Source organism: Schistocerca piceifrons, chromosome 4 (assembly GCF_021461385.2).
Source record: "Schistocerca piceifrons isolate TAMUIC-IGC-003096 chromosome 4, iqSchPice1.1, whole genome shotgun sequence".
Taxonomy (NCBI): domain Eukaryota; kingdom Metazoa; phylum Arthropoda; class Insecta; order Orthoptera; family Acrididae; genus Schistocerca; species Schistocerca piceifrons.
The window spans coordinates 717,605,709-717,628,984 of record NC_060141.1 but is presented as its reverse complement, the minus strand read 5'-3'; the positions used below and the strand labels follow the sequence as shown (position 1 = coordinate 717,628,984).

General features: G+C 41.7%; 1 pseudogene; it reads left to right on the top strand.

Annotated features, from left to right (window-relative positions):
* Positions 1–355: 355 nt before the first annotated feature.
* LOC124796680 lies at positions 356–473 on the top strand (annotated as a pseudogene).
* The last annotated feature ends 22,803 nt before the right edge of the window (positions 474–23,276 follow it).

Sequence of the window (23,276 nt, the reverse complement as noted above, 5' to 3'; positions counted from 1 at the left end):
GCCTTCCGACTTGGTGTAATCCAAAGTACGATTATGTGTATCTTGCATGATAACCACGACGTGTGAACACATGCATTGCATCGCATGGAGGCCACTTTGAACATCTGTTGTGATGTGGATGCGATGCTGCTCTGCACAGTATAGCACGACGATTTGTCGTCGTTGCACGCACACAATCCATTTCCAGACACTTGATCATAGGACTTTTTCCTTCATATCCAATCATCAAACCGTTCCTGCAGGATTCCGATTTTATTAAGGTTCACTCTGTATATCCAACGCCATTCCTTCATTTGTATTTTTAATATAATGCAGAACAGTAAGTAGATCATTTTAATGTAGTAATTCATAAACTGCCAACGGCTTTTCCGCAGTTGTAACACCGGTTCCCATCAGATCACCGAAGTTAAGCGCTGTCGGGCTGGGCTAGCACTTGGATGGGTGACCATCCGGTCTGCCGAGCGCTGTTGGTACAGCACTCAGCCTTTGTGAGGCAAACTGAGGAGCTACTTGATAGAGAGGTAATGGCTCCGGTCTCGGAAACTGGCATACGGCTGGGAAAACGGTGTGCTGACCGCATGCCCCTCCAAATCCGCGTCCAGTGACGCCTGTGGTCTGAGGATGACACGGCGCCCGGTCGGTACCTTTGGGCCTTCATGGCCTGTTCGGGAGGAATTTAGTTTAGTTTTAATTCACAATGTATTCATTGGGCATATAACATTTATACCACACATTAAAGGAAACTGAATTGTGCCATTTCAGTTTCGTTTATTTCACATTCTAGTTAGATTAATGTTACCTAATAAAACTTTCAATATTGTGGCATCCATATCCTTTAACAGCAAAGTTATTACGTGTCATTTTCTCCTGTGTGGCGCTCTCCTACATTTCTCCGGATCCTCTACTATACTGCTGACAGAATCAAAGTAGAGAGCCAAGACCGTCACTGCTAGAATAATAATTACCTTAACGTGACTAGCATGACCAGTCGTGGAGCTAGTACTAGCAGACGTCGCTAGGTCGCGGGTGGATCGAAATCTCCAGCAGAGCCTGCGATTTCCCGAAATCTGAAGTAAACTACTCGAGATGGTCTGAAAGACAACACTTCTTTGTATTAAGAAAATTATTAACGAAGAACATTTCGTTTCAGATTCGTATCTTCTGTGAAAATTCTTATCTAGGTATTAGTACCAGTACGGTTATGATGGATACCCCCCGTAGGGGAGACCGTGGCACGTTTACGCAGAGCACTTTTCTCGGGAACCATTCTTGCTGGAGCACAGCCGACAATGAGAGGTTAGTACTCCCATATACCGAGTGCTCTCACAAAGTTTACGACTCTGGGTGAGTGAATGCTTTGGCGCGAAGAAAGGTGTTACTCAAATATCGAAGCTCCTAGGGAACATATCTTTTAGAACTGAGACTGTACGTTTACAGGAGATTACTCCACATTAAAAGGTACATCCGTACCCCGAGAGCTACTACTATAGTTTGGAAACCAATTCAAACATGGCGATGGGGCACGTATACGTATTTCTGTTGGAGCGCGTTTACATTGTCATGCTATATGACAACCAGTCAAGAAAAGTTTAAGACAACAGCATTCGGAAACGCTAGGCAATTATATCACAGGCAATTATATCACAGAAGAATAAAAGGTAGAAATTGCTAGCAAAACTATTTTAATCTACTGAGTCTCATACAGAAGGAATTTACTCTATGAGAGAAATGACTCATAATGGCAAGAAATTGCTAAAAGCAAAGAAGAATGAAGAATGCGAGTAGGTCTTCTTCTCATGTCATCACTAGTGTTTAGCGCAAAGGCACGTTATCACATGGTAACTCTCCATGCTCTCATGTATTCTGACATCCTCTTCAGCTCCGCGTAATTTTCTTCCCTTTATGTCGTCTCTCACCTAATATCTCCTCATTCCTCTAAAACCCCTGTCACAAATTAGCCTTTTCAAAGTGTCTGTTAGCAAGCACTCTCGTCTCGAAGAATGTCCCATCTAGTTCTTCTTCCTTTCTCGTATAACCTGCAACAAGAAGATGAAAATTGCCTTTGCTTGAAATGATACACCCAATCAAACAGATCAGTAAGGAGTCCACTGCCTTAGGCGTAAAAGGTGAGCTCCCGACGATTGTACCACAGGAAACACGTTAAATAAATGATCGGTCTTTGGAAGTGGTAACATCAGTCAAGTATCTGGGTGTGACTATTCGAAATGGAATGATGAGATTACACAAGTAACCGGTAAGGCGAACTCTAGATTGCGGTTTATTGGTAGAATCCTGAAGCGATGCAGTCCTTCAACAAAGAAAATAGCTTACAATACGTTAGTTCGTCCAGTCTCAGAGTATTGTTCGTCTGTGTGGGACCCTTGCCAGTTGGGTCTGATTCAAGGGATTGAGAAGATCCAAAGAAGAGCGGCAAGATTCGTGACTGGTACATTTAGTCATCGCGAGAGCGTTACAAATTTCATAGAAAGTTTGAAGTGGGACACACTTGCAGATAGACGACGTGCTAAACGGAAGGGGCTGCTCTCTAAATTTCGAAATCCAATCTTCACCGAGGATGTAGAGCATATATCATTACCACCAACTTTCAAATCGCGTAATGATCATCATTCAAAGATAAGGGAAATAAGAGCTCGTACTGAGGCTTTCAGAGAGGCGTTTTTCCCTCGCGCGATCCGTGAGTGGAACAGAGGGGTAGGAGGGGGGGGGGGGGGGGGGGAAATATGACTTTGGCGCGAATTGTGCCCTCCGCCACACACCGCTTGGTGGCTAGCGGAGTATATATGTAGATGTAGATTTTTTGTGTGCATAAAGTGCAAGCCGGACAAGGATGAATAGGGCTTTAACTAACACTCAGACTTCTACGTGGGCCACTTTAAACTGATGAGCCAAAACATTATGACCACTGCCCACCGTGACGTTATATGCTTCCTGGTGGCGCTGAGTGCATGTGATGCGGTACGATAAGTATATGAGCGGAGGAGAGACTAATAGGGAATCATTATAGCGACGATAAGTGACGCAAATGCGGAAATCCAGCGACTTTAGCGACGTTGACGAAAGGCAGATTGTTGTGGCCCAGTGCCTGAGAGCTATCATCTCGGAAACGGCGAAGCTGGTTGGCTGTTCACGTGATACTGTCGTGAGCCTCTGTGGAAAGTGACTGGAGAATGCTGAAACCACGAGCAGCCGACAAGAAGTTGGACGTCCATACCTCATCACAGAACGTAGGGATCGGAGGCTCTCTAAAGGAGGGTAGGCGGCCACCTATGGCAGATCTGACAACAGAGTACAGTATTGGGGTAGGAACAAGTGTTTGGAAGCACATCGTTCAGCGCACAGTGCTGAACATGGTGTTCCGCAGCACAGGAGCCCTACGTGTTCCCATGTTGACCCAACTACATCGACAGTTATGATTGCAGTGGGAACAGGATCATCGAGATTGGACTACGAATCAGTGGAATCGCGTCGCCTGGTCGGATGAACCCCGTTTTTTGTTAATCCATGTCGATAGTCGTGTCCAGATATGCTGTCATCTAGGCCAGCATGCCACGAATGCAGACCTGTGGGAGCAGTATTATGTTATTATATGGGGGACATTCACCTTGGCTTCCACGGGACCTGCGGTATTAACCGAAGGCACCATTACAGCTGTGGACTACGTGAGTATTATTAGGGACCAACTGCAGTCCCCTATGCTCGATGTCTTCCTCAGCAGCGATGGGATCTACCAGCAGGATAACTGTTCGTGCCGCAATCGTGCTGCATTTGTTTTGGGAGCATGATAGTGAAATCACGGTGATGCCTTGGCCATCACATTCGGCTTATCTGAATTCTATGAAACCCAAACGGGACTCTATCGGGCGCCAGCTCCGCGCCTACAAACCAACGCCTGTAAATTACGGGAACTGTGTGACATGGGCGTTGGCATCCGGTGCCAGAAACCACTGGAAATCTATCAAGTACCTGTCGAATCCATGCCACGCAGAATAGCTGCTGAATAGCATATCAGAATTGGAACAACACACGTTTAAGTAAGTGGTCATAAAGTTTTGGCCTAACAGTGTGTGCTAACAGGTGGAAGCTCGTAAAAAAATTGTTTACTGCCAGAAACATTGTAGAGTTTTGCCATTTTAATTGGTGTAAGCAAGCAATTTTGTGTTCTGTCAACAAAACCCCTTTTCAGAATTTTAATACCGTGTTTTCTTTATTTATTATTTCGTTCTGTGGTATGTGTAAACGTGTTCCTGTTCGTACGTAAACATGAGCTTCTATGAAACTATTTTGCACTCTTAAATGTGATGTTGAATTACAAGTAAATATCACATTCTACTTTAATAACCATATTACAAACTAAACAGTTTTAAGCACGATGACCTTAACAAAAATCTTTTTAGAAATTCTGAAAAGAAATCCTCCTGGATATGCCCCGGTCTGGCTTACATATTCACCGAGAGATATGACACAGTTGTTAACACACTGTGCTTACATTCGGGTAAACGACAGTTCAAATTCCCACCCGGCCACTGAGATTCAGGTTCCAGAATGGAACTTTCGCTCTGCAGTGGACTGCGTGTTGATGTGAAACTTCCTCGCAGATTAAAACTGTGTGCTGGACCGAATGTCGATCTCGGGACGTTTGCTTTTCGCGTGTAAATGCTCTTCCGACTGAGCTATCCAAGGAAGCTGTCTGTAGAGGGTTTTCCTACAAAAGTGAAAGGTCCACAGTTCGTGTCTCGGTCTGGCACACAGTTTTAATCTACCAGGAAGTTTCAGGACTCATGTTTTCTGTAATTTCACTAAATCGTTCCAGGCGAAGATGGTTCCCTTGAGCAGGGCACAAACAATTTCCTTCCCCATCCTTTCGTAATCCGACGTTACGCTTCGTTTCTTCTGGCCGCACTGTCGACGGAAGTCATACTCGAATCTTTCTTCCTTCGTTTCACGTATGTATTTTTGTAGATGCGTAATACCAATTTTTCCTTATTTCATGTCGTTTATTGGACAGAATATTACACAATATTTCTTTTGCGTAAAATACTGTACTAGTCTTTCTGTGATGTGAGTTATTCTATAAAGTCTACAGTTGCGCAAAAATATTTGTTACGTAAATAACGAAGAGAGAGAGAGAGAGAGAGAGAGAGAGAGAGACAACAGACAAAGAGCGAGACAGGGCAAAGAAATTTATTTCGTAGGTGCAAACAATGTGAACGCTGATTGTTTGAATATAGCTCTGCTGCAGTGACTTCTGAGCATGGTTGACACGAAGTGCAGGCTGACAACTAGTAATTGGTGGAGGAATCCGTGTTCTTTCAGATCCGATATCCAAACTGCCTTTGTTAACTGAAGCAAACTATCAAGAAGCAGTGAAGCCGCTGCCCTGTGACACCGAGTTGGAACGACCGCCTCAGACACAATGAGTAGACGTATTAATGCATGTGTGCATTATGAGGGTGTGCGCGCATACCGCTCGCTGCTCTCAGCATAATCATAAATAATAAATTTCACTGGGTATATTCAGAATACAACCCCATTTCATCGCTGTTGCCTGAGCTGAAAAATTAACCCAGTTAAATTGTAAGTAACGTATTCACAGACATTTTAACCAGGAGGCTCAGGTTTTCTTTCTGAATGGCATTAAACAGAAGATTTATATTAAGGAATTTGTTGCTCGACCATCAACATTGAAACTAAACAATACGATATTTAGCAGTGATCATTAATTGTTATTCTCGTTTGAAATGATATAAGTAAAATAAAATTATTTCGGATTCAGTCCATAACACAGCTCCCGTTTCCGTTAACATTTATGAAACCACTATAGCCATTTATTATAATGTTTCTGGAAAAGTTCGGAGATCAAAAGGATTTTGCGAAAGGAGCCGTCAGATTTTGCCAGTGATGGAATAGTAATGGCTGCTGTGACGTCACTTCTAGATACGCATTTTGAATTGCATTTCTTTAATCTTATTCGTTGTATTTGTGTTGGTTTTGGGGCAATTCTATTTCATCTCTGCTGTGTGTGGGAAATAAAATAATGACTCTTCTGTTTCTGTGGGATTTAATATGTTCTCGATTTGTTGATTTTATTTTCCTTTAGCATACATTTTTTCCTCCATTATAGCTGCAGAGCTTTCTTTTGGGGCTGTTCGACTCTATTTTTTTCCGATACAAAGTTAAAGCTCTTTGAATAACCGTTTCCATTGCTTCCCGGAACATATGTATATTCACAACTAATATTAGCAATGTAGGCAGATGCTACATTGTTGAACTGTTGTAATACTGTTTTCGGATAAATTCTAGTGTCTGATTCCACTCGTCGGCTTTGACCAATGAAGTCATACGTAAGGCAAAGGTGCTGCATATCGGCAATCTATGAAGGGAACAAATCATACTCATAAACAAACGAATACAGCATGCAATAAAATAAAACATTTAACGCGATTATTATTTACGCACGAATTACATGCTAACGAGTTGAAGATAACCGAAATAATTAAGAACAGTAGTGTAAAAAATGTGTGCCCAATTAGAATTATTATCATAATTTATGCGAGTGGACAGGCACATAAACTGTATTACAGTATAGCCCATGGTGAAGTCGTCCTATTGCAAAATTACGTTAATTTTATTATTGATTATTCATTCAGACGGGAGAAGCGCAGGAAAGTTGGGGTTTTGGGAGAAATTAAATTAGAACAGAGCAGTGGAAAAATAAAGCGAATTATAAAAAATACGAATTACTAACATAAAATATGGAGAAACGAACACCGTAAATCCTAAACAAGGCAGGAACTCAGGTAACGGAAATCCATTAAAAATTAACAAATATCGGAATCTGTAACTAGAATTGACCAATTCCAATATTGTTAACTTCACTGTAGAAGTTCAGAGAGCAACTTCGAGTGCAGAAATGGTATTATATTTAACATAGAACCTGGAAGAACGACCTAATTACTGAAATAGCCAATAGGTGCAATGTTTGTAACGGTTTCGCGGTAAATCAGAGAACAATTACTAGCGGAAAAATCTTATTACATTTGATACATCTGCTAGAAAAGAACCATCCAGTTAATGAGCCATCGAATAGAGAAAAGGATCTAATTAATGAACTATCTAATAAATGGAATCGGTAACTCGAATATCCTCATATATAGGTCAATTCTAGTTACCGATTCCAACTAATCTTTTATTAAAGATGTCAACACTTCCTTTGTACGATTTGGTACGACCCTAAATACAACATCAGCACAATCCCCTCCGGAAACAACTACTCCAAAATCCCAAAGCCGAACAACCTAATTCCCCATTTCGTTCTTTCTCTTTCCGAAATATGACTCATCTACTTCAACCGTAACCACAGCACCCGCCCCCCCCCCCCGCCCCCTCCCCCAGTGATCCCCTATACTTTATAAATTCCCCGCAGACTTCTCTACAAAATGAAAACCAGTCAACTACAATGCCACAAGAAACCCCTGCTTCGTGGATGACAGATTTACAAGAAGACTGATAGCAAAAATAGTAGGTTAACGTGAATATTATTTCTACTCTGCTGGCCATTGAAATTGCTACGCCACGAAGATGACGTGCTATGGACGCGAAATTTAACCGAGAGTAAGAAGATGCTGTGATATGCAAATGATTAGCTTTTCAGAGCATTCACACAAGGCTGGCGCCGGTGGCGTCACCTACAACGTGCTGACACGAGGAATGTTTCCAACCGATTTCTCATAAACAAACAGCAGTTGACCGGCGTTGCCTGGTGAAACGCTGTTGTGATGCCTCGTGTAAGGAGGAGAAATGCGTAGCATCACGTTTCCGACTTTGATAAAGCTCGGATTGTAGCCTATTGCGATTGCGGTTTATCGTATCGCGACATTGCTGCTCGCGTTGGTCGAGATCCAATGATTGTTAGCAGAATATGGAATCGGTGGGTTCAGGAGGGTAATACGGAACGCCGTGCTGGACGCCAATGGCCTCGTATCACTAGCAGCCGAGATGACAGGCATCTTATCCGGATGGCTGTAACGGATCGTGCAGCCACGTCTCGACCCCTGAGTCAACAAATGGGGACGTTTGCAAGACAACAACCATCTGCACGAACAGTTCGACGACGTTTGCAGCAGAATGGACTATCAGCTGCGGTTACCCTTGACGCTGCATCACAACCAGGAGCGCCTGCGATGGTGTACTCAACGACGAACCTGGGTGCACGAATGGCAAAACGTCATGTTTCCGGATGAACCCAGGTTCTGTTTACAGCATCATCCGTGTTTGGCGACATTGCGGTGAACGGACATTGGAAGTTTGTATTCGTCATCACCATACTGGCGTATCACCCGGCGTGATGGTATGGGGTGACATCGATTACACGTCTCGGTCACCTCTTGTTCGCTTTGACGGATCTTTGAACAGTGGACGTTACGTTTCAGATGTGTTACGACCCGTGGCTCTACCCTTCATTCGATCCCTGCGAAACCCTATATTTCCGCAGGATAATGCATGACCGCATGTTGCAGGTCCTGTACGGGCTTTTCTGGATACAGAAAATGTTCAACTGCTGCCCTGGCCAGCACATTCTCCAGCTCTCTCACCGACTGAAAAGTCTGGTCAGTGGTGGCCGAGCAACTGGTTCGTCACAATACGCCAGTCACTACTCTTGATGAACTGTGGTATCGTGTTGAAGCTGCATGGGCAGCTGTGCCTGTACACACCATCCAAGCTCTGTTTGACTCAATGCCCAGGCGTATCAAGGCCGTTATTACGGCCAGATGTGGTTGTTCTGGGTACTGATTTCTCAGGATCTATGCACCCAAATTGCGTGGACATGTAATCACATGTCAGTTCTAGTATATTTATCTAACGAATACCCGTTTATCATCTGCATTTCTTCTTGGTGTAGCAATTTTAATGGGCAGTAGTGTAAATTCAGCATCGATCTTTCGAACCAGGTAACCTTGCATATAGATTTCCATATATTATTTTTGCGCAGCTCCGTACGTATTCGTCGGAAGTTCGTGATGATGGAACATTTGTCAAAACCATATAGTTTCCACAAACACTGCACTTGCGAAATTGTGCTTTAATGCCCAATGACTGCAAAAATCTTACAGTTGAGTTATGGTCAGTCATTTTCTAAAGGAGAATTTTCGCTGTAATCACATCTGTCTCATCCATAATGAAAAGCAATTGCGTGAGAAATCATGAAGTCACGACCACTTTCATCAACGAAAGATACTGGAAACAAATTACGATACGAAAACCAAAAATGTACATTGAATTTTTAATATACGCGCGTGACAAGGAAATCCAGAGAAATCATTTAACGTTCATAACTACAGTGTCCGGCACAAACAAAATAACATCACACATTATGTCATTGGTCAAAGCCAACGGGTGGAATCGGACACTAGAACTGAGCCCTATTTTCTTTACAATAAATATTTCTTTTAAGTTCGTACTCTGTATCGCTGTATCCATTACAGCTGTAGATTGATTTGCATTGTTTCCGACAAATGTTCCTCTTAATAATGTGCGTTTAAGCATCGTAGTTGTAACTCGAAGAATTTTTTTTTCTCCGACGCATTAAATTCTTGTATCAAAGTAACTGTTTCATATATCTCCTAGAATGTGGACAAGATGTAAAGTTATAGTTGTCAGGCTGTTACGTCGGATGACCCATGTTCACTTTCTCACTGGACGCAATTTCCACTCCGTCCTGTTCAACATGTTTCTGAGTAAAGTTCTACTTCTATGTAGTATGTACTTGTATAATTGCAGAAATCTGAAAGGTTTGGTCAATACGTCGAAATGACATCGGTTTAACATTCAGCACGATGATATTCCGTGGTGAAGTGTTATATTACGTCAAGAAAGTAATTGATCTAATAAGCATTTGCAGTTGTGTCGACTGGTTGAATTACGTCGAAAGAAGTGAGGCAATGACGTCAGTCGAGCAGCTTACGTGTGTATATTCACATCTAACAGACCTCATTGAATGACTTGAACACATGCGGATTTGCAATTGCATATTGACAGTCCAAATTTTATATTCGCAAAGTCGCAGGTGAATTTTCGATTTGAGCAAATACACTCCTGGAAATTGAAATAAGAACACCGTGAAATCATTGTCCCAGGAAGGGGAAACTTTATTGACACATTCCTGGGTTCAGATACATCACATGATCACACTGACAGAACCACAGGCACATAGACACAGGCAACAGAGCATGCACAATGTCGGCACTAGTACAGTGTATATCCACCTTTCGCAGCAATGCAGGCTGCTATTCTCCCATGGAGACGATCGTAGAGATGCTGGATGTAGTCCTGTGGAACGGCTTGCCATGCCATTTCCACCTGGCGCCTCAGATGGACCAGCGTTCGTGCTGGACGTGCAGACCGCGTGAGACGACGCTTCATCCAGTCCCAAACATGCTCAATGGGGGACAGATCCGGAGATCTTGCTGGCCAGGGTAGTTGACTTACACCTTCTAGAGCACGTTGGGTGGCACGGGATACATGCGGACGTGCATTGTCCTGTTGGAACAGCAAGTTCCCTTGCCGGTCTAGGAATGGTAGAACGATGGGTTCGATGACGGTTTGGATGTACCGTGCACTATTCAGTGTCCCCTCGACGATCACCAGTGGTGTACGGCCAGTGTAGGAGGTCGCTCCCCACACCATGATGCCGAGTGTTGGCCCTGTGTGCCTCGGTCGTATGCAGTCCAGATTGTGGCGCTCACCTGCACGGCGCCAAACACGCGTACGACCATCATTGGCACCAAGGCAGAAGCGACTCTCATCGCTGAAGACGACACGTCTCCATTCGTCCCTCCATTCACGCCTGTCGCGACACCACTGGAGGCGGGCTGCACGATGTTGGGGCGTGAGCGGAAGGCGGCCTAACGGTGTGCGGGACCGTAGCCCAGCTTCATGGAGACGATTGCGAATGGTCCTCGCCGATACCCCAGGAGCAACAGTGTCCCTAATTTGCTGGGAAGTGGCGGTGCGGTCCCCTACGGCACTGCGTAGGATCCTACGGTCTTGGCGTGCATCCGTGAGTCGCTGCGGTCCGGTCCCGGGTCGACGGGCACGTGCACCTTCCGCCGACCACTGGCGACAACATCGATGTACTGTGGAGACTTCACGCCCCGCGTGTTGAGCAATTCGGCGGTACGTCCACCCGGCCTCCCGCATGCCCACTATACGCCCTCGCTCAAAGTCCGTCAACTGCACATACGGTTCACGTCCACGTTGTCGCGGCATGCTACCAGTGTTAAAGACTGCGATGGAGCTCCGTATGCCACGGCAAACTGGCTGACACTGACGGCGGCGGTGCACAAATGCTGCGCCGCTAGCGCCATTCGACGGCCAACACCGCGGTTCCTGGTGTGTCCGCTGTGCCGTGCGTGTGATCATTGCTTGTACAACTCTCTCGCAGTGTCCGGAGCAAGTATGGTGGGTCTGACACACCGGTGTCAATGTGTTCTTTTTTCCATTTCCAGGAGTGTATAATGTGTCCTAACCGATTAGGCGGTTTATATAGTTAGGAAAAATTCAATTGAACAGCTCCTGTATGAAAATAGTAGGGACAGCATTACATAATGAAACTCATTAAGCATGAGTAACATTCATAAGATCATAACAATATCAAGTGAGTGGCAGTGAGCAACCTATATTTGCAGTGGGGTTGCAGACCCCATACTGTCATCGTAACACTCAAATATGAAACACTGGATATCTGCTAGCAGTGCCACTTAAAGTTGGTTCAATGATTTTGCAGTTTCTAAGATATGAAATGCATCGTTTGTCGAGACGTGCAAGACACACTGAGATAATACACTATTGAAGGTAGCTTGTAAAATATAAACACACTTTCGCAGAATAGCCCATAGCGTCTCTCTAACCGGCGGTAAGACTTACCCTTTCAGCAGAAAATAGGTGCGCCAGAACCTGGTTGCGTATTGTTAAAAACAGGCGCTGATGTTTGTGAAATTAAATACTCGATTTCATTCATCAAGTACGATCACTAGCTGATGCCTCACAACACGCGATCACGAAATGGCGGCAGCCAAAGTATACGCCAATGTGGGCTCAATCGCTGAGGAAGGTTGAAATAATCAGAATTCAAATTATATAATTGGTTCAAAACCGAATGCAGTTAATAGTGTGAGACCCTTGCCACCTAGAAGCAAAAAACTCTCAATAAACATATTGCGAGATAATTGCATCTTTGTGGTTACCAGACATTACTGACTTGCGAAACGTCTTCCCATTTAGGAAAAGGTAATAATACTGTAAAAGGTCCCATATATATCATAAACGCAAAAGTATGGATTTGTAATAAATTTGGAATGGGATTAGCTTATACCCTGAGTTAACAATAGGAGACTTTCAAAAGTGTGTAGTACAAATTAGTTATTGATTTGAAGAATATAATGCGAAATATGGAACAGTAATTTACTCTTAGAAAAAGCCACTTGCTTTTTGACTTTTTAACTGTATAGTATCTGTGAAAATGTTTATTGTTTCATATGTCCTACGTAATATGTTTCAACATAATAAATATAATGCCTATACTTTCCTCAAAGTAGGAATACAATGCTTATGCAAATCTCAAAGTGTTTAATCCATACGCCCATCACAAGCCCATTGCGTTTTAGCTGCTGAGCGCCAGGCGTGTCTTACAGCTTCAAAGACGCCTCAAGACCACAACGTCCGTATCATTTAAATACTGTATGACGGAGATACGTCGTGCCTTTACATGTAGAACGTGATAGGCTTTTATTGAGGCTGGACGTGATTATAAATATGCGAGCGTATCTGCTGGTAGCTGGCGCGTACTTGAGGGCAGATGACGTTGTTGTTCATCTCTCTCTCTCTCTCTCTCTCTCTCTTGTTCTCTCTCTCTATTCGTTTAGTCGGTTCCGACTCTCCATGGCCCCATGAACCAAAGCATGCCAGCTCCTTCCGCCCTGTACTTTCTCTCGTAGGCTCTGTTGGGTGTAACACATTGCTTCTGTGATGCCATCGATCCATCTCATTCTCTAACGTCCTATTCTTCTAGTGCCTTTCCAGTGAAACGTGTCTTCTCATGACGTGTCCAAAGTAGGTTAGCTTTTGTTTTGATGTCAGACCTTCCAGGGGGCACTCTGGTTTTATTTGCTCTAATATTGATCTGTTCTTTGTTTTTGCTGTGCCTGAGATTCTAAGAAGTGTCCTCCAACATCACATTTCAAAGGAGCCTATTTTTTTGCCATTCTACCTTTCTAATGGTCTAGGTCTCACGTCCGTATGTCACAACTGGAAGACCATAGCTCTTTCAATAAGCATCTTTGTTGGTAAAGTTATATCTCTACCCTTTGAAACAGTGTCAAGGTTTGACACTGCCTTTCTACCAGCTCTGTGGGCTTTGGTCTTCTTAACCCTAATCCATTAAATCTGTTTCGGACTTCTATTGTGTAATCAAAGGTTACTGTCTTAAGTTTACACCTGCAAGGAGCCATTATGAAAGCACAGTCGTCAAATTGGAAGATCCCACCTCTCTCCGTCGGTCGTGGTTCCTATCCGAAATATGTTACAGGTTGCATTGTCAACTCCCAGAAATGTTATAGCATCTGAGGTAAGGCTTATTTCTTCGTGTAACAAGAGATAACGAATATGTCCATGTCTCGCTCTCTCTCTCTCGCTTTCTCGATGGAATTTTGTTGAATGTGTACCTTGTCTGGCGATTGTTGCTGATATAGCCACGTGTACTCGTGTACTCGATCGACTTAACACTGTTGATTGCTGATTTTTGTTGCATAGGTATGTCAGTACCTCCGCCTGGTATCATCTGTGGGTGTACTAGGGTGAACTTAAAAAAAAAAATTTAATTTCTGTCCCTTTTCCACTCTTTGGCATAATAGAATGAAAAAGGTACAATGGGATGGCAGATAAATACATTAAAATTTATGTCTAGAAACTCATCGACATTTTTCTGATAATGCACAAAGGGACAAATTTACCAACAAAGTTTTCTCTTTTTGTATGGGTTTTCTTTTGGTTCTGACCCAGTATTTTGAGCAGTTTTCTACGTTCTAAAGCAAATACCGGAACTTGAAGTAGCTCCCAATATATCGCTGATTAGGGATTCGACCATATTGCTCTACTTTCTACTCACTGAAGTTTTGCTATCTGTGTGTATAGGAAAAAAACGAAAAAAGCTGTACATACATTACGCAAACGTTTTGTGACTGGACCAGTGGCATTTTATCGGTGAATAAAAATAAGGACTAATTCTGCTGGTGGTGGAGGCCTAAAAGATTTCCTGAAGCAGTACTGTAACTCTGTTCGAATTGTACTTCATCACACATTCACATAAGTTGAAACAGATAGCGGTGTCCACTCATACGTGTTGTTTGTGTGGTGTTCAATATCCACCATACTTTGAACAACACACTTTACTTTGTCTTTAAATTCTCAGGCATCTGCGAATATACGTATGCGAATATAGTCCCAAAGCGAGGCTGATGGGTCATTTTTACCAGTATCAGCCATTCACCGTCGTGTACAGAATGATGGAAACATTACTGCCTTTAGTCACCTCTCACGCTTAATTTCTCTTCTCTTATCCTCAGCATCTCTCGATGAGTTACAGACTGGACGCTGTAGAAGTTTTGAATTGTGGATAACGAATACCGATTCTCTAAATTCACCCAGAATCTTTTTCTGAGATCAGCAACGTCCTTCTATCAACACTCCCAAATAAGTTCCCCGAAAACTTTCGTATGGCCTGTACCGACGTATTACGATTCTCGTTGCACGTCTCTGAATGCCTTTAATGTCTTCGATCAGGTTTACTTCAAATGGTCTCAAACGGTGGGGCAGTAATCAAGAACGACATTAGACTCTAACACGCAGTTACCTTAACAGATGAGTTTTACCTTAAATCCTTCCATGAACCCTGAAAACGCGAAATAAAATTAGCAGTTGTTTCACATAGCAGTTTCCTATTGTCACTAACGGATGACTCCATTGATAAAAGGCATCACAAGTTCGGTTTCTGTATCACGATCACATCTATGATATCACCTATTCTAAAACGTGTGCAAAATATGTTAGAGCGCAAAAAGGCCAGTGTTTAAATCAGTTATTACACTGCATTTTTTCATCACGTTATTTTTCGTCTATGAAACATAATAGTGAAGTCTGTAGCACATATCAGGGGAAGGTGTGGGTGAAGATAATGTATCATTAGGAACATATAATCGATAACTGTTATTGCAGATGATGGCATACCTGATGATGATGTTCATGCAGTCCCATACTCATTCACAGAGCGTAGGGGAACGATGCGGGAGACCCGCACCACCGTACTAGGCAAGGTCCTAGTGAAGGTGGTTTGCCATTGCCTTCCTCGATAGGATATCTAGTGAACGTTAAATACAAGAAAAACGTTGTAAGGCACAAATTAATTACTTTACCTTCGCTATGATGCATGTCAAAAATGTCCTGATGTTTTAAATTAGTCGGAAAATGTAATGTTTATCTTGAAATAGTATCTAAATACGTGAAGTGTAATAAATATGTGCAGAAATTAGGATGTTTGTGTAGATTATTATAGTTTTTACATCAAATTATGTTACACACACAACCTGTCGCGATTGTGACATCTTAAGTACATGTCTGGGGAGGAGAGAGTAAAGATAATGTATCACTGCAAAAATAACAACTATTGTAAAGGACTGGGACCTAGTTCAGATTAAGTACAAGAAAAACGTTGTAAGGCTCAAATGAATCATTTTATCTCATTTATTATGCTTGTCAAAAATGGCACAATATTCTAAAATGCGTCAGATAATGTAATGTTTATGTTGTAACAGTATTTAAATATTTTAAGTGTATTTCATCTGATAATGTGTGTACTGTCATCACCCCACCTCTTTTAATCACCAGTTTAAGAGGGGAGCGAACATTATGCATGACCAAAGAACACAATCGACGCTAAGTATTACAAACAAATTGCTGCTGCATTCGAAACCAAGGAGCGCTAAAAAAACTTGTAATAAATTATACCAACATCTAACAAAAGCACCACTGTACACACACAGATAAGGAAAGAACAGGGTGTGTGTTTTCAGGAATGTGTAAGGTCTTTTGTTAAGATACATCATTGAAACTACTGAACCAGATGGATTGTTTAGACACAGAATCACGAGAGACGACCAAAGACATCTTCAAGACCATGTCAGAATCTATACTTCGAAAATAAATAAAATTGTTTATAATTTATATTTTATATGAGATATCTCGCACTTTGCAAGCACAATGAAACTCAAAACTAAATATTTCAGCATCTAAGATATCTATACCACTTATTAAATACCACACAGCTTGTATATTTATCGTAATATATGCAAGACCTCTACGAAAATTCGAGAAAAATGGAATTGCATTATATGTAACATTTCTGAAACATTGCAAGCACTCTGAAACTCCACATTAAACGTTAGCACATCTAAACTGTTTGAATTACTTATTAAAAAACTTGCAGCTAGCGTATTGGCACTCTTGATAAGAACTTTTCGGTTAGCACTCCTTTTCGACGGAACTTCGGTAGGCGTATGACACTTGCAAGTTCTACGGATCATTACAATAAGTATTTTTCCGCATATAGAGTGTCTGTATAACTTCTTAAAATACTCAGACAGCTTGCATGCTTATCGTAACATAAAAGAGAACTTTGAAAATTCTGGCGAAGATCAAACTGTGTTATATGTAAGATTTTACACATTCTGCGAGCACAGCGAAACATCAAATTCAATATTTATGTATTTAAATTGCCTGTGTTGCTTACAAAAATACTCACAACTCTGTTGTTGGCACTACTTATGAAAACTTACAGGTCAAACAGCTCTCTTGGGAGATTCGTAGGTGTGTTATATATAAGGGTGCTACTATAAAAAAAACCTGACTATATCTTTTAACAATAGTGAGTTATTTTTCATAGTTTAACAATGCACAAAAATGTATACGTTGACAATCCATTTTATGTGTCAAAACTGTTCATTGATACTGAATTTATTACGATAAATATGCTCTTACTGTATCTGAAACGTGATTCTGACACAGAGTACACGAGGAAAGAGAAAGTTCACGAATTAAAGGTTTCCCTCATCCTCCTACCGAATCCTGGTATGGCCTAATGTTGCCATATACAACTTCACTTTATTTTTCCCTCCACCTTCAGACGTTAATCATGCTTCTAGAAGTTCCTCTTCAGTAGAGAGTATTTCATTATGTAATTACTTATTGTTCCCTGCTTTCGATGCTAGCACGAATACTAATCCCTCTAGCAGTTCAATCGGTTTGGTATCTGATGGCGATTTGTTGGAGACTGTTTTTCAATTGAGAATTTTATCATCCTCTTCTGCTCCATTGTAATCTCATCTTCTTCGTCGTAATCATTCTCTTCTTCTTCTCCACCTTCTGCTTTCATAAATATATCGTGCTTAATGTCTTCCACTGTCTCCATTTGGTATAACTGGCCCAATCTCCGAGAAGCGAACTGTAGTGTATGTTTGTTGAAATGGATCTTCTTCTTATTCTCCGCCAATAACTGACAACATATTTTTAGCACAAGTGGAACTGCTCTCTCCCCCATGTTATGTGCATGTCATTGTCCTATTTATCAATAATGATCACCAATTTTATCCGACATAGCCTTAATGACCTGCATGTATTTATAAGCTCTGTTGGAATTTATTTGTCTGTAGTTGAGATACCTTTGTTAATTGAGCATTCGAAATCTTGAGAATTTTACTATGATTTTCAAGATCTTGAGTCGTTTAACTCTCTGCAGGAGGTTTAATTTTAAACAATAGGTTACACTCTGTTCAAAAGAATTAGGGAAACTCGTGTATCAACATCCGATATGTTACACATATCTTAAAACAGTCGGAACTTGTGGTATTATTGCATGGTTGAGACCTTCACTTGAAATATAGGCAACAATTCAGATCATTCGCCACCTATTGACTGTGTTATGCAGTACAGTGTCAGGTGACCCTCAGAAGAAACTAATTACCAGTGTCTCAGCGTTTCCTGGTCAGGTACAAAGGTGCCAGTTGTCATTTATGGACATTGTATTTATCCACACACAAGCAATGCGGTATCTTAATCCAGCGCAGTTTGCAAGCGTGGTTTGTTTTACACAAAAAAGGAGATGCTTTAGGTCGCGTTGCTGCTGATGTCAATGCCTCTCCATGTGTCATCCATACGTTGTGGACACGCTGCAGGTAGACATGTCAGTACACAAGGCGAGCTGGACAAAGTCACCGACGCATTACAACCCCAGGAAGGACGATATCTAGATATACCCTGTTGCTGCATCGTACTGATACCGCCGGAGCACCGCAAGACAATCTCAGTAGGACCACAGTAGCCGTTGTGTCTGATGAGACAGTAACGAACAGGTTACGAGAAAGGACCATACGACTCAGACGTCCTGTTCGACTACCCTTCTTGCAGCTCACCTTCCGTTATGCCATTCCCATGTCAACTGGCTACTTTGCCGCTGGCGAAACACGTTGCTTACAAACGAGTCCCGATATCCTCTGACTCAAGGTGAAGGCCGTGTTCATGTACAGAGACCTATGGTGAGCGACACTTGTCAACGATTTTCAAGTTTCTGTGTGTTTGTGGTTTGGCTTTAGTGCTGACACCCATATTTATATTGTCGTTGTCAATGGTCGACTTACCGCCACACATTGCATCGAACAGATCCTGTTGGACCATGTAGTTGCTTCTGCATACGGTGGTGGCCTTGAATTCCTTCTTATTCGAGGGCCCATATGGCGGGCGTCAGCAGGCATGTCTTGCGAAGCCTGGTCATTGAAGAACTGGTAGGCCGGCGGTGAGTCCCGAAATAAATTCCATCTTGCGTACGTGGGACATGCTTGAAAGACTTGTTCGTGGTCGTCCTGTTCCACAACAGGCTCTCCAACAACTTTCAACGTCTCTCATTGTCTCATTGAAGAATGGGAACGAATACCGCACGGTGATCTCTGTAGACTTATACAGTACATGCCACGTAGGTGTCAGGCAGTGATGAACGCTCACGGACGTCATGTATGTTATTGAAGATCTCAAAGTCTAATTACAAGCATCCAGGATGATGGGATGAATGATTTTTTACACTTTGTTTTCGACACCTGTCGGTCATTTCAGTTCTATTTAGGTAAACCATCGAGAATGTAAAGATTTTTGTTGCATACTTCATTTGTGAAGGTTAATTATACAATTTGTTAACATACCCAAATCATCAATTATTGCTCATTGAGATATGGCAGATGCCCAAATTCATGTCCCCCTAATTCTTCTAAGCATTGTATAGTCCTATTGGTTGCAGGTGCCTTACATTGTCTATTATTAAATCATCTTGTTCAGCATCTACCGATGAATCACCAATCATCCAGATTCTTGCTGTAGATCCTGCCAGCTGACCCTCTGTTTCTTCTTCGATTCTATCACCACCATATTCATCTTCTTCTTTCGACTGGGTAAACATAATGTTTGTAACGTCTTTGTCTGCCTTCTTTCCTAATAGATCTCCCAATATCTAATAAGAGGTGTGATAGGAAGTTGAAGTGCATGTTTCGTCTGGAACTATAGCTTCCTCTCCATTGCCAAAACCTAAAGAGATTTTTTAGGAAGAGCAGGATTGTGGTCTGAAATGGAGAACACTGGCCCATTGATATCTCTGTTCAGTAATGGCAATAGGCTACAGAATATAATATTGTTACTTTACATTTTCACACACATGGTCCGATGGAAAGTTTATTGTTTAAACACACCGTAGCTCTATGTGTTTTAATGTGGAGTGCAAATTTCTTTCCCGTGATGGGATCTGATTCATTTCAAATCTTCAGCAGTACATCTTGTACCATTCTGAAACATACAAATGGATACGATTAGTTTACAGGATGATAGCTGCATGGTTTTATTCAATACTTACGTAATAGAAAGCAGAGATTACCTTTTGTTTCGGCTCATTTACACTCCTTAATCTGATTTGTAGTGTGCGAATAGGTATTTTAAAATATTCAGTGGTCTTTCTAATCGATAAACCACGGACAACAGTTGTTCTGTCATTTTAAAATCTTCTGCAGTTTATTTTGAACCAATCTGTGAAGGAGGCAGCATTTAGAACACTAGTGCGAGCTATTCTTGAGTACTGCTCCAGTGTTTGGGATCCGTTCCAGGTCGGATTGAAGGAAGACATCGAAGCAACTCAGAGGCGGGCTACTAGATTTGTTACCGGTAGGTTTCAACAACATGCAAGTACTACGGATATGCTTGGAAACTCAAACGAGAATCCTCATAGGGAAAGAGACGTTCTTTTCGAGGAAAACTATTGAGAAAATTTAGAGAACTGGCATTTGAAGCTGACTGTACAACGATTCAGGTAGCACATACGTACATTCCGCGTAAGGATCACAAAGATAAGAAGGACTCATATTGAGGCTTACAAACAATCGTTTTTCCTTCTCTCTATTAGAGAGTGGGACAGGAAGAAATGAGTAGTATTTATACAGAGTACAATCCGCCACGCTCCGTACGATGGCCTGCGAAGTATGTAGATGTACATGCAGATGATGCTCATCGTTCAGTGGTGGTCAGTGATCAGTGATGATAAGTGATCAGTGATGGTCAGTGATAAGTGATGGTCAGTGATCAAAGGTGCTCAGTGATCAATGATAATCAGTTTATAGGCTGAGTAGTGTTACCCTAAGTGTTTAAAGTCCTTAATAATCAACTAAGTGTCATAAAGTAAAGTTTACTTTGATGTTGCGTAATCAAGAACATGCAGCAATTAATTGCTATCTGTGGTAGCACTGTGATTCACTCCATATCCAAACAACAACTAACGAAGGTAGTCACGCTATGTCTCTTACACACACAAGACCACTGCGCTGACCAACCCAAATGATAGGGTGGGCAACATTATTTCCCAAACACACTACTAATATATCTTTCTTTCTTGACGTCACGACACGTGTCTCTCTAGAATTTTGTGTGATAAACGTAAATGTTTTAATCTGGTTTGCTATGATCATTTTTTAATGCAGCACAGATTTTCTAAGAGCTTGCTGAAGTGGAGGTAGTGTGAGGGCACACTTGCTTTCCTGGAAGCCGGTGGAGGTAAGAAATTCTGGAGGGAATGCCATCCTGCTGACTTCGCTAATGAATACTATTTCGAAACCTGTTTTCTCATCATCATCTTAATCTACGACAGTCAATTTGCAGGCAACAACATATTACAAATATAGTTTTCCCACGAAGTACTGACATGTTAAGTCTCGACTTGCTTCTGCTTGTCGGAACAAGTCTCAACTTGCTTAGTCGACATCGTGATGGCATTTGTCAACGTCAGCGCATGCACACTGACACATGCGCTCAGTATGGGGAACTGTAACTAAAAAGAAAATGCTTCATTCATCCGCACTGTGTGCAATTCAATACATGGTGTTGGAGAGATCCTCACTCAGAATGGAAATACTCCCGCACTTTTCACCTGAACCAACGCCGTCATGCAGTTCATGTATCATACGCAAACCATACTGTCAGCTTATTATAAATGAAAGACATACGAGGCGAGACTGACGTCCTTCAGTTATTCATTACTAGCTATTAAGATGTGTCCAGACAAACTAAGTGAACCTGAATTATTTTATACTGATAACGAAGATCAAACCTTGTGTGTCCATTGCTGTGGAGGCTTGAAACATTGGGAAGACTCGGGTGATTCATGAATTGAACATACACTGTGGTTTACCAAGTGTCTGTTTGCGTTTGTCTAACATAACGATTTTGTAAGTAACACATGTCAAAACAAAAGCATTTTAATTACAATGAAGGATGCAGTTAACATTGAACTTCCTCCAACTCTTCAGGAAGCATTAACTATTTTAACTCAAAACCACGAAGTCCTTCATCATCTGAACACTAATTGCCTGTGAAGATTTTGAAAACCATCGTCTGTGTAAAATTTGTTTCCAAGAAGAGACGGAAGTCCTATTCTTTCTATGCAGACATATCGCTGTTTGCGTTAAATGAGTAACTTCCTTTTCCTTATGCATTGTATGTCAGAATCTTAGTTTAGCTACAGTTAGAGCAATTTGCCGTAACAAAATTCAGTATCAACGAACAGTTTTCACATATAAAATCCACTGTTAGTATGTGTATTTTCGGATTTTGCTAACTGTGAAAAATAAATCACTATTCCTGAGAGAGTGTAACTAGTTGATTTATATCAGCAGAGTTACGTACAACGCACTTGTGTAATTGTTAAAAATGTTATTTAAACTAAAAGTCTTTTATCGGTAGTGCCAACAAGCAAGCCGTGAATATTTTAATAAGTAAAACAGACAAATCATGTGCAGAAATATTTAATGTGAAGCTTCATTGTGCTTGCAAAACGTGAGAAATCTTGCCTATAATAACATAAATGATAAATAATTTTATTTATTTTCGAAATATAGACTCTGACATAATCTTTGGAGATCTCACATCTCTTACTGTTACCGTCTTTGGTCGTCTCTGCTCAGGGTGTATAAAAAAAGTACATGTCGTGCAGTTTACGTGATGCAGCGTAATCCAAATCTACATCTACATGGATACTCTGCAAATCACATTTAAGTATCTGGCAGAGGGTTCATCGAACCACCTTCACAAATCTCAATTATTCCAATCTCGTATTGCACTCGGAAAAAACGAACACTTACATCTTTCCGTACGAGCTCTCATTTCCCTTATTTTATCGTGGTGATCGTTTCACCCTATGTAGGTCTGTGTCAACAAAATATTTTCGCATTCTGAGGAGAATCCTGTATCACTTCAGTGACACTCTCTCCCATGCTGCCCTTCTTTGAACTTTTTCAATGTTCTCCGTCAGTCCTCTCTGGTAAGGATCCCACATCGCGCAGCAGTATTCTAAACGAGGACGGACAAGCGTAGTGTAGACAGTCTCTTTAGTAGATCTGTTGCTTCTTTTAAGTGTCCTGCCAATAAAACGCAGTCTTTGGGTAGCCTTCCCCACTACATTTTCTATGTGGTCCTTCCAATTTAAGTTATTCATAATTTTAATTCCTAGGTATTTAGTTGAATTTATGGCCTTTATATTTGACTGATTTATCGTGTAACCGAAGTTTAACGAGTTCCTTTTAGCACTCATGTGGATGACCTCACACTTTTCATTACTTAGGGTCACCTGC